The sequence below is a fragment of the Varroa jacobsoni genome, unplaced genomic scaffold, assembly GCF_002532875.2.
Source record: "Varroa jacobsoni isolate VJ856 unplaced genomic scaffold, vjacob_1.0 scaffold_1181, whole genome shotgun sequence".
Taxonomy (NCBI): Eukaryota; Metazoa; Arthropoda; class Arachnida; order Mesostigmata; family Varroidae; genus Varroa; species Varroa jacobsoni.
Genome location: NW_019214083.1, coordinates 1 through 12511, shown reverse-complemented (window position 1 = coordinate 12511; position 12511 = coordinate 1). Strand labels below are relative to the sequence as shown.

At 41.9% G+C, this 12511-nt stretch overlaps 1 protein-coding gene across 3 annotated transcripts in view; it reads right to left on the bottom strand.

The window, feature by feature from the left end:
• LOC111267412 (uncharacterized) overlaps nucleotides 1-9579 on the bottom strand; it is a 54700-nt gene extending 45121 nt beyond the window's left edge. For 2 of the 3 annotated variants that reach the window (XM_086971316.1, XM_022845651.2), the window contains exon 1: nucleotides 8981-9579. The gene's annotated coding sequence lies outside the window, so the exon portion shown is untranslated. The remainder of the gene's footprint in view (nucleotides 1-8980) is intronic. The other variant, XM_022845652.2, reaches the window with a different exon arrangement.
• Between the last annotated feature and the right edge of the window lie 2932 nt (nucleotides 9580-12511).

The window sequence follows — 12511 nt, the reverse complement described above, 5'->3', positions numbered from 1 at the left end:
ATATATGAGAACTAGTATGAGGATGTGTGTCTCTATGAAATTTATTTTAAAGAATAGTTAAAAACTACGGAAAAACCGCCCTATATGACCGTGTCTAAATATTGTTCCCGCGGCTTCAATGGCGTCTGCAACTGAAAAATATAAACACTTTGAAAAACCGTTTTCTGTTTGATAGTCTCTCAGTTACTCTTAACATGGAACAAAAGCTTTACATGAAAACATATGGCCTTGGAAATTTCGAGTCGAGTCCATCCTTTTTTAGCGCACTTTTTGAATATATATTTACCTAGTCATTTATATATGTGGTAAGGTGCAGTGAACCACAGAGACGCTGAATTCCCAACCATATCCTGAAAATCCATCCAGAATAACTCCAACGCCATTATATGAGAAGCATGTACGTTTATTAGTGGTGACACCGGAATTGGGCAATGACACTGTTTTCTATTTGCAGCCGTGCGTGAAATGTTTTTATTATATGAATCTACGTATATCACAGTAAACGGACAGTGACGTTTCCGCTTAAACGTAGCCGCAATATCTAATCCGCATTATTAGAAGCATCTTCTTGGTTCCGCAATAGCTACGCCGATAGGGGCGGTCGTAGAGATTCACCCGTTATTACCAACAATGCAGGATTTGGAATCACCGAAATCCTGGTAACGGTCCTTGTTGCCATCGGCTGCTGAATGACTGGGGATTAAAGAAAGCGACATCCGCGTCCCATCAGGCCCCTTAATCGATTTTTAGTGTTTGTGGGGAGAACGGGATCCGGGAAGAAACCTTTGCCATCTCCCTTTTAACCGGCAACAATAAAAGTTTTACTGGAAAATAGAAATTCTCCTCAATGACAATATGTAATACCAAAAGAGGGGCAAAAATGCAGTGTTGCTCGCGCGCGATCTAGATGTTGCTGCTGGTGTTGTTTTGTTAATCTCATTACTGTTGTTTGTTTTAAGTCTAGGCAAAAAACGATCGTCATGAAATTGCGCTCGATATTTTAGCGCTCTCTGTACCGCATCTGCCGTTTCATCGACGGTGACAGTGAAAGCAATGACAACAACAGCAGTACGATGTTTTTGTAAAGAAAAAAAAAATAGAAAAATCCCCTTCGGTGATCGAGGTAATGACGAACAGGAGCGCTTTGATTTGTGCAAGGATGTAATTGACCACAGGCAGAAAGACGACTACCAGGAAATAGATGTTTTTGGACAAATTTTCTATCATTTATATCCACAATGTATCTGTTCCAGCATAATTGAATTTGCTGTTAACACGACAATGACGCTACTACGGTCATCACTGCCGCTACCACCGACAGGAACAAATAAGGGCAAAAAAAAGGAGATAAGAATGGCGAGGTTTCGAAGATATCAAAGAAAAACGCGAGCAACGGATCGGAAAACGACTCGGCGCGTGCAAATTCAATTTACGCGGATCGTTGATGGAAATTGATGTGAGTGATTCATTTAGGTTGAGAGCTTTTAGACAACGGGAGAATCGGCACGTGTTCCGACGTAACGTTCTGGTAATAGTAGATATTAGCTCTGCATAGATACAAACATAATGACTTTAGGAACTTAGGAGCACAAGGGTCGGAATCATTCTTCACAGGGTAGGCCGTTTAAATGATGAAGCCTTTTGTCATTTGACTAGATTATTAGCAAAGTCTTATGAATGGCAGTTAAAACCACGACACTCGACGAACGTTATTTTACGCGTTGCATGGACTTACTAGATGCATGATCAGCACCAAGTATCTTGGAGGGATAGCTAAATTTATGTGACTACCATTGGCAAAATAGATTGAGCGTTTAACTAAAAATCGAACGATCGGTTATTGGACATCTTGCACAGATAGGCGCGAAATGGTGTTTGCCATCTATCTCACTATTGTGATCTACGTCAACGTCGAGAACGACGACGAGGGGCCCTGATAAATCTTCCAGTAAGCTCGATGAACTGCTGTTCAACGATTCGGCGCTTGGTGACATACGCCGGCACGCTATTAAATCGAAAAAAAAAAAACCCAACTAAGAAATTACATTCATTCGCTTTGCAACGCGTGACGCACGCCACAAAGCAACCAATCACTGCACCCTGTGTCGAAGAGAGGCAAAATAGCTTTCAACATCTGACAACCATATAATAACTTGGCCTAGAGCCTTCCGTCGGCAAGTGAAGATGCCACCATCGATGATGACTGTTATAGTCAAAAACGTTGCCAAACGGTCGTCGACTATACTGTTCATATTGCAGTTTAATGACACCTTGAAAATAGCAATAATTACTACATCGTAATATTTAGCGGAATAAGTTGCTTTCTATTGAGAGCCTTACAAATTTTGAGAGGGCAAAGACTTTGTTGAGCTAGGAAAGTATCCGTTAGTAATAGCTGCGATCCTAACATCGTTGGGTGGCAACGTTTTTTCCTGTTCTGATAGTGTGCTACTAGCTTTCATGCGTTATTTGCTTTAATAGTTAATAGCTATTTCCATAGTTGCCGAGCAACAGGCCGAATGACCAGAAGAAGGTAAGTAAAGATGGCAAAGAAGAAGTATATGGCCGTGCTCCAAATATACGTCGAACGATTGATACTTTTCAACCTACGTAATTGCTTGATCAACACAAAATTCACCGATATATTGACCTTTGGGCCGCTGGAGCTGGCATCCGGCCAGGTAGTCTCGGTGATATCTATAAGAAGTCCAGAAATTATTTAAGGAATATATAATTGTTTTTATTAGCAAAGTCCCGTTATGTAGTCATAAGTTGCCACTCAGTTTTTTCGAAAACGCTACCTATAGTGACAGAGTTGATGAGTGACTATTTTCCGTTACTAATACGTTGGCAGCGAGACATTGTAGCCCGAGCAAAGTTAATGGGTTTCTCACTCGATCACTTTTAGACAAATGGGTAAACTATCGGCAGGTGATGGCTCAGTAAAAACCTTAACTGACACATATTGTATATGGCTCTAACAATAATCTAATTTATTTAAAAAAACATTTTATCGCATATCATTTGATCGTTTAAGTTACTCCTCTCTAGTGTATAGTAACCAACCACTTATTTGGTTGTTCCAATTATTAATGTGCTTATTATTAGAACGGTAGCACACACGAGCCAACTTTCCTGCTACCTGAGCATCTAAGAATACAGCCATACTTGTTCTACTGGACCCGCCGGGCTGCAATGCCATCCATCGTATTATGATTTGTGATCGATTTCCAAAATGTCCCATACTCAGATACGCTCCGGCGGTAGAATGTTGAACAACAGAAGGTGCCGTCTTTTTGTGTGGTCTGTCGAACACGAGGTAAAAAAAAAGTGGGCTAAACTCCAGTCATCTCACGATGATAAATTACGTGCTAGTAGATACGTTTGTACACAAGCAAACCATGGTTTTCGTATACCTAAGTAAAATACTGATATTCTATAATGACATGATGACTTAAAGGTTCAACTTTTGCCGATCTAGAGACTCTCGATTGTCACCTGTGTATCATTATTACCATTCGAAAGCAGCAGAGCTTCGATTTCGACTAGTTCTTCGTAGTATTTTTGGTGGCATTTAAAGGGCTCGTATCTATACATGATAGTGCTATTTGAACGAATTGCCAGCCCGTTATCTCTTCATGTCTCGTGATTTCGGAGTGGAAAGCCATATATATGATGTTGGTTACAGTCTACTAAGGAGATCGGACGAACTGTAAATGTGAAAGGTATCGGATCTCCGGAAATCCGACACACGAGATCTATACACCCATCAAATCCACAAGGAAAGCGTACCAATCGAATTAAACGATAGGCTTAATGAAGGCCCCCCAGTTATGATAACGTACTGCATCGCCCTAATATACAATACTAATGTATATGTTCGATATTTTTAGATAAAAACACATGTCACTTTTTCATGTTGACAATCACAGTAATTGTTATTATCGTAAAAATTTCAAATATACATCCCGGAGGATTTTTCGTATAATGCACGACAACTGTGACTGACTTTGAATTCACCCGAGGAGATCTTACTGCCAACTGAATACTATGCAACTACTAGCCAACTGAAATAGTTTAGCACAAAAATACTAATAATTTAGCGGTCGTGATCATGATTCCACCGTCAAGGAAAATTCTATTCAAACGAACGATACCTAGCTAACAGCGATACCATTATAGTAGGCTACTTCAAGTGAATCTAGCATACCTTGAAATTAGGTAACTTTTACTAGCAGATAGAATTTGGCTGACAAATAGGTGTCTCGACACCTGTGAATGAAGACCAATTAAGCTTCCCCCCGGAGAAATGAGTTCAGAAGAAACGCATCCGTTAGCTTTGAGCATCAACGCTCAATGGCCAAGGCTACAGCGCTGCAGAAATTCATCGAAGGTTAGTGAATATATTAGGCAAGAATAGTAATACGTGAGTGATGCAAACGTGTCAAACACGGAGACCGAAGACCAGCAGGAAGGTAATCAGGATCCGAAGGGGAAAAACACATTGCCACTATCGAGGGGCTTTTCGCGAAAGCAGACCTTGGAGTCTAAAAACACCATTGGTAAAAACCGACATTTCACATGTTATGTGTTGCAGAACTATAACCCAAATGCTGAAAAAACGGAAAGTGAGTAAGAAATGGGATTGTGTAATTCCAGGCGTGTGATGTATTGCAGGTGCAATCTGCAAAATTTCAATCAACAAAAAACCCACTTGGAGCACACAGGACATCGGAAGGTCGAGTAGGTTCAGTGGAACGAATATACAGAAAGCCAAGACGAGAACACGCAAGCCGCTTGCCTGATCAGCAAAAAAAAAACTTACAACATCCGTGACATTTACGGATTGCATAATGGTAGCATAGGAGAAATTCTTCAAAGAACTAACTACGATTTTACAAGGCGATTGACTGGATCCCGTCGCGGCAGGTGGGCCTGTCAGGACACCCTGCGAACCAAAAAGACAAAAAAGGACGTTGAGCGCAGGTTCAGCGTAACGCATATTCAATGTATAAGTGCCCATTGAACATGCATGAGCTTCCTAAAGGTCATCTGTATGAAAACCAGTTTTGCACCGGAATTCAAGACAAGCATTGATAACCGCGAGGTTGCGAGATAGCCCTGATACAAGTGTTAACACGGGAATGCTATTGCGACGGCTTTGCAATCAAAAACGTTCACTCGACTTCGGGTGCGTGCTGTACAGGAGATTCTGCGGAAAGTCTCCCTTGTGGTATTTTTAGGGGAGGTTAGAGAGAGACATGCAGGCGCACGCGAGCGATACCGGCCTACGTGTATCTAGTGTAACAATCCCAATGCAGATAGATGCTAAACGAAACATCATTGTCCATCAGAGCCGTTAAAGAATTCTGACGAGCCAGTGACTGTGATAGCCTCGAAGAGCAACGCCTTTATTTGTCCTTACACCAAACGGAACATAAAATGGATCGCTAAACCAATCGAGCTGCTAAGATGTGTGCCTGACATCAAACACTAAAGCAAAATAATAACGAATAAGGCATTGTTTTTTGTATAATACGTAGCGGCTGTCCGATGTAAAATCGTCGTTGATACCAGTGTGCCAAAGCTCCAGCTCCGCTTCCCTTCTCACAGTGCTTCAAACATTAATTGGGATAAACAGGAACTTACAGCTGATTATGCATATGATCAAAATGATCCGAATCTACGAAAAATGGAGTAAGTAATCTGCTGCAAGAACATAACAAGCCCTTTTTGAATACTTTCAGTTACGAGGTTCTTATTATATAACCTCGCCTACCCTGAAGTATTTCGGCTGCTGTCTGACTTTAATATAATAATACTTTAAAAAGCTGAATAAAAATTATTTCTATTGATAGAAGATCAAATACTTTAAACGGCGAACACAATCGTTTCTCAATTAATTTAATACATCTTTATTAATAGAACTTTTCCAGCATTTTATTACTTTTTCCGGCACTTTATCTTTCCACCAAGTGTCTGTGTGTCCGTCAAATATCTAGCGCAGCTGTAGACGTACAAATTTATCTGTAGGTCTTACTTCTGACGGTATTTGTATCTATTCGTACGCGTAGCAGAGATTCAATTTTATTCAGATCGTTCTTGTCGCAGTTCTGCAAGAAGCTCTAGAATACGCAATTGAATATATATAGAACTAGTAAGATTGGTAAATATAATAGTTTGGTTCTTATGTTTCGGATGACCGCTGACTCCGTGACGTTTATGCTGCCCGTTCAGTTGGTTTCAAATGTACATATATTTGAGATAGAAGAAAAACGGTGCAAAATTTAATGGACAAACTGCCTATCGGGGCCAGCAATGATCGAAGCCCCCTTCAGCCTTGCCGGGTATTTTAACTCTACGCTTTATCGCTAGACACTTTTCGAAACCGCTGTAGTCAGAAAGACGGACAGCTCCAGAGTTGTCTGTATCTCGGTCTCAGATTGTAGTTGCTTCATTGTTTACGTCCGATCGCCGTTGGAAAGATTTCCTGATGGAAATTTTCAGAAAATTCAAAATTTATTTCAGTCACTACAACTGCTTCCAACGCCACGAGCCGAAGTTGCATTGACTCCAGAATCTAAATCGGAGTCGATCGAGTCCGTTTGTGTCAGTCGCAAAAATCCGTTAGATCTTCTTTCTCCCAACATAGTCAAATTATAATATCGTTCAACGGTGCATCTGTAATAGACTTTAGGGATTTCAGTCTTCGAATCGTTGAGTGGCTTGTTCAGTTCAACAATCCAGATTTAATGAGACTAAATAGTGGCTGACGAATGGCACGTGATACATATTCCGTAGAAAATTAGTCGTTCGGACGCTTCATTGTTGTTATCCAAATACTAGTAGGGGTAATAATAATAATAACAACTGACGTACCGTCTATAGTCAGTAACGTGAATATAAAACGGCACATATCTCTCATTGAAGTTAGCTGTGTCACACTCGTCGCCGTCATCGTTGTCTTCGTTGCTAGTGGCACCAGTGGCCGGGGCAACAAACAGAAGCACGAAAACCGAAAGCGAACAGGTAGACATACGCTAGTATAAGCGCTATTACAACCGTCGTTTCCTGCGTTACTGCCAAGTCCAGGAACAGACGGCGCGCATAATAGTGGTAAGCAAATGCTGATCGGAATTTAGGGGCAGACATTGTATAAGAACTTCGTATACAGGTAAATGTGCACATAAAACCCTTCTGATGGCCGTTTTACTCTTGCCGAACTACCTGTACATTTGTTTGCCAGCATTTCCTGAAATAATCCAGCGGTGTCGAAGTACCCGTTACTAATGTGTGGAAAAGCAGGACCGCTTTATGCATACGGCCGTCTGACTCTCACATTTTCAGTTAGGGTGAGCCAACTCATTAATCACGATCCTTTGCCACATTTTCACACCAAAACATTCTTCCATTCGGCTGGTTGACAACCTTTTGGCAAGCTGTGCGTTTCTTAATAACGTACGTAACTTATTCGATTATTTGTTTTATGAAAATTGTTATTACAAAGTTATCGGTGTAGATGAAGCCATAGGCAGAGCTGACCAAGCTTCCCATTGTGCACGCCAATTTGGAATAGAGTTGTCTCAGAACGGACGACGCCGGTAAGATTGTCTGACAAAATTTAAATTCAGGCTGGTAAAGCCAAGCACTTTATGCACTTATCAGTCATACCCACAGGATGCACTGATTAATTCATAGAACCGGCAGGCGTATTGCTGTAGTTGTATGCGTACACTTTAAACGAAGCACACCTGACTGAGGCATGCCTCTATACTACATATACCAGTCTGTATACATTGTGCACTATCCTGCTTGTGTATTTTTGCACGAACTTGCACGATTCATCTAGACAACAATAGCGTGGTCAAAATATAGTATAGCTCTTGAATTGACGAAAATTGCCAAAAGCATTGCGTGTCGGCGATAGATATCTCGGTCAACATAGGCAAGCAGGCAGGCTTTCGTGTTTTTGTGAATCGCCGCGTCGCGTGGGAGTGGTAATCTGCTATCAAGATGTGCTATAAAACTATACATTATGGCGATTTCTGCGCTATACAAACGCTTGGACACAATTATTGCTTGAATCAAGCCAACAACAGCATCGCTGCTACTACCCCAGTCCAGTTAAGCTGAAAACAGAACGATCACAAATCGCATTAGGACAAAGTGACTGTCATCCATCTTAGACAGTTAATGAGAGTAAAATAACTGTGTTTTTGAGATATCGTACGTTTTGTGTATGTGAACGTTTGCCTCTGTGTATGTGAATTAGAATTTAAGGTAGAGCATCAGTCTGAGTGGGATTTGGTTTAAAAGCGTCATTTATTCTAATATCTTACAAGCTGACACTCATACGAAATTTTTCTTCTTTCGAGTACGAAAGATAGAACCTTTTGCGCAGTGATGAGACAGAGTTTCAGCATTCAGTACGTTAGAAAGTCAAAAAAAAACTAGAGTTAATTTACTCGCAGGCGGTGTTTTCCGATTAAATTGTGGCATCAGGTTTTGTGGCATCAGGTGGCACGGAGGAAATCCAGTAACGTCTAGTTACAGTAAAATTGCCGCTAACCTAATCCCCAAAATGATCAAGACTGGCTTGTACACTTCTGAGCGACGAAGCTACACATCGTGTTACTAGCCGGGTGTAGAAGAAAACAACGTTTCAAGTTGAATGAACAACCTAAGCGGCTTATCCGATCTTTCAGTTAGTAAAGTATAAACATCTCATAAGAAGGGACCAGATTTATAATAAAAAAAAAATGAAAAAGACTCCTTCTCTTTCCTAGCTTCGACGACAGATATTAAAAAGTGATGGCTTTTGCATTTGGACATAGCGGGGCAATACACCTTCGTACTCGCATAATTCAGCCTCGATTAGTCTGAGCTGCCCTTGTGTGCCTCCCGCGTGTAATTGATAATGGAATCGCATAGGTATTACAATCCTACAGTTAATCACTTCTAGTCAAACCCTATTACCCACCTCATAAAGATAGTGGCGCATAACACTGTCTCTGAGGGAAATCGTTTCCAGAGAAGTAGAACTATATATCCAGCTTTCGTCACTTTTGATTTCCGTTGTCCGAAGATGAGCTATGAGTTATCCTAGTTTACTCTCATTCAATAAGAAACACCCTTCGAAAGTCACGGTCACTGGAACCGGGACTCACGGGAAACGCTTTACGAAGTTCGTTACTGTCAAATCGTCGAAGGTTACGAGCCAACTCTTACAGAACTCTTCAATTTATTTCTGTTCGTTAGCGCAACAGCTGAAACACGTGGAGTACACCGTTGTAATTTTCACACCCGGCCTTTTTTTTATATCGTGATAAATCCACGAGTGTTCATTTCCGCACCAAGAACTGAAGCTCGTAGATCAATTACACACAAACACATATACACACACTGAGTACGCGACCTCTGAAGACGGCCTATGAGAAACGATCGTTTCTCTGACGACTTTTTGGACTGTCGCTTGATCGGTCACTATCGGCCGCGCGCGTCCGACGACGCGTTCCACCGTCTTCGTCCGCAGGTACCGCAGCTGGCGGACTGACGGAGAACTTATGGCGAACTGCTGCGGTGGTGCGATAACGAGTCTAAGAACGTACCTGCCATCACCAATTGAACAGCGGGCACCGCAGAACCACAGGCGACGGCAACAACGCGAGCGATGGCTGCTCCTGCAAGGGCTCCGTGTTGAGGGCGAGAAGGCTAAAACGACGCGGGCTAGCGTTAATCGGTCGTAGTGCTAGTACGCAAGAGTCGTCGGCGTTGTACCAGTAGTAATGGTTCTGCTGCTGCGCCTCCGCTAGCAGCATCGTTGCCGTTGCTTCGGCTACGGCCGACAGCATTACCATGACTCTGTTAAGCACCACTATTACAATGGTAGCTCCGTCGATGCCGTCGAAGTAGCGCAGCAAAAACGGGAGAAAAGGCAAACTCTTCTTTTTTCGACATCGACATCGTCGTCGTCGTCGTCGTCGTCGTCATCATCGCCACCATTATCAATGGTAGGATCGCCTTGAGCTGGTTTTCACAGCTCCTTGTTTACAGTAGCAGACAGCGAGAGAGACAAGGAAAAGGAAAAGAGGGAGCGTATTTTCAACAAGCAAATGGTGCATCATTGTATGAGCAAGAACAGGGGCAGCTTGTGACAGAGATGACGCGCCTCACCTGGGTGACGGTAATTGCCACGTTGGTTTCTGTTGCTATTTCTGCTGCTTACGGCGATAAAGACAGCATGGGACACTGAAGTTTTAGGCTTGTACATAGGAAATATTTGCTCGCGGTTGTCGGCCAACTGCAACAAGAAACACGGAGAAGTGGGCCTGTTCATGCAACAGCTGCAGCAACAGCAGCTCAAGCCGGAAAAGGAAAGCGCCGGTCGTGCGTGGACGTTAGCATACAACATCGTTACGATATGAGTGGACGACACAACCGCGGGACTGGCGAAGACGGCCAAACAACTGTCGTAGTGACCGCAACACCAGCAGCACCGACTGTAAGAGTCGCAAGCATAATAATAAAGATGATTGTTATGTTACTGCTACTACCCTCACCGTAAGCGCATCAAATGTGCGATGATATGCGTTTTTACGCTGACGAGAATTTTCCTTGCGGGCTGTCTTGGCCTTTTCCTCCTCGGTAGCGCTGAGAAACTATCCTTTTATATTCGTTGCAGGATCTGAACCCCTCTCCTAGACTTTTCGAAAATTTCCTGTATTTTCAGAGTATCATTGTAATTTCAGGCGAGGCACACCGTGGGACCATCACCTTGTACAAGAGTGTCCCATCCTGGAAGTCCCATTCCCAGCTTTTGATGTTTAGTATAATCAAGTTAAGCAAACGGTACTTCTGAAGCTATTTAAGCTACCTCAAATGCGTTTATAACTGGCTATTGGAGAAATTATATGATATTTTTGTACATGCAAATGACCGAAACATATAGAATTACCAGGATTGCCAGATTCGCTGGAGTAACGTTAATGATTCTCCCAGTCAGTGTTCACAGAGGAATTATAGGTACCTTTCCATCTTGGTATTGGACGAAGAGCCCACATTGGCGAGGCAAACACGTCCAAGGATCGCCAGAAGATAAAGTTTCAGGTAAGGGTGCCACAAGACAGTTTAAACTTTCATTCGCGTTGTAAAATATATGCTTAATAATGTGCACCGTTGCTGATTAGAAGCTTTGTGATAAGAATATTACGATAAATATACGAGTATTTACATAAAAGTATACAAAACGATCGTTAAAATAAGATAGTATCGAAGATTAGTTATTAACTTAAAAGGTATCGGATGAGGCGGAAACGTAAAAGGGAACATACAGATGGCGTTGCTGTGTATAATGTAGTAGGCTGTAAGTTTGAATCAGTGACGTTTCTAAACATCCTTAGATGATCATTTCTACAAACACATCTATCGCTAACAGCACAAACGTGTTTACATGGCAAGCGATGCTTTTACAACGTCTATGTCACCGTTGCAAGAGCTCCGCGCCTTGCAACGGTGACATAGACGTTTTACGGATCCGGTACCTCAGCGACCACGTAATTGTCTTAGAAGGATCCATCGTAGTTCAAGATCTTCGTGACGTAGGTGCGGTATAATGCTCTACATTATTTTTCGAAAACGTTTAGAAAACATCTATGTAAAATTTTTCTGCAATCAGCAACCCGCCTTAGATACAAAAATGGAGGGAATAAATTCTGCTAGAAAGAAATTTTTTCTTAAAACTCAGAAGGCGATAAGTTGAGAGTTCTAATTGATTTAAAAGACTATGTTAATTTAATTTAATTTAATTAATCTCACTTGAATTACTGACATCATTGTGGAAATTTGATTCATTAACGATCCAAAACGTTGGACAGTCGAATCCTATTATTTGTTTAAAACTCCCCAAGTGAAAGTGGAATCCGCCTTTGTGCATCAACAAGTAAATATTGTAATGATATGATGACTTGTTGTTATATTCAATATGGCCTACTGCTTTAGGTATACATCAGCATATAATAGACCGAGGACTTCGTCCCGGTTGTGGTGTGGAAGGCGGCGTGTTTGTCGGCTAAATATAGAAAACACGTGCTAGTCTAGGCTCGTATGTGAGCTTGGACGCACCCCTTTTCATGCTGGGAGTCCGTCGTTTAGTAGGATGCACAACAGCCGTACCGCACGTAGAACCCGTTTAGATGAGGGACTCCAGTTTTCCAATATGCATACGCCATGTATCCATACGAGACCGGTGTACACGGAAAAAGTCAGAGGCCTTCCATTATATAGTAATTAACACTTGCATCAAAAAAACATTCTGTTTGAAATTGGCAAGCTCTTAAGAACATTAGTTTGCTTCTAAGTAAGAGCGGATCCCCGACTGAACTTCTTTCTGTTCCACAATAAATCGGTTTGTCATCTGTACATGCACGAAAGCACAATTTGCAGCCCTGGATTTCGTTGGCAGAAATGCGTTAAAATACGCCAAGCGAACACTCAATTTTTCTGCAGTTATTAC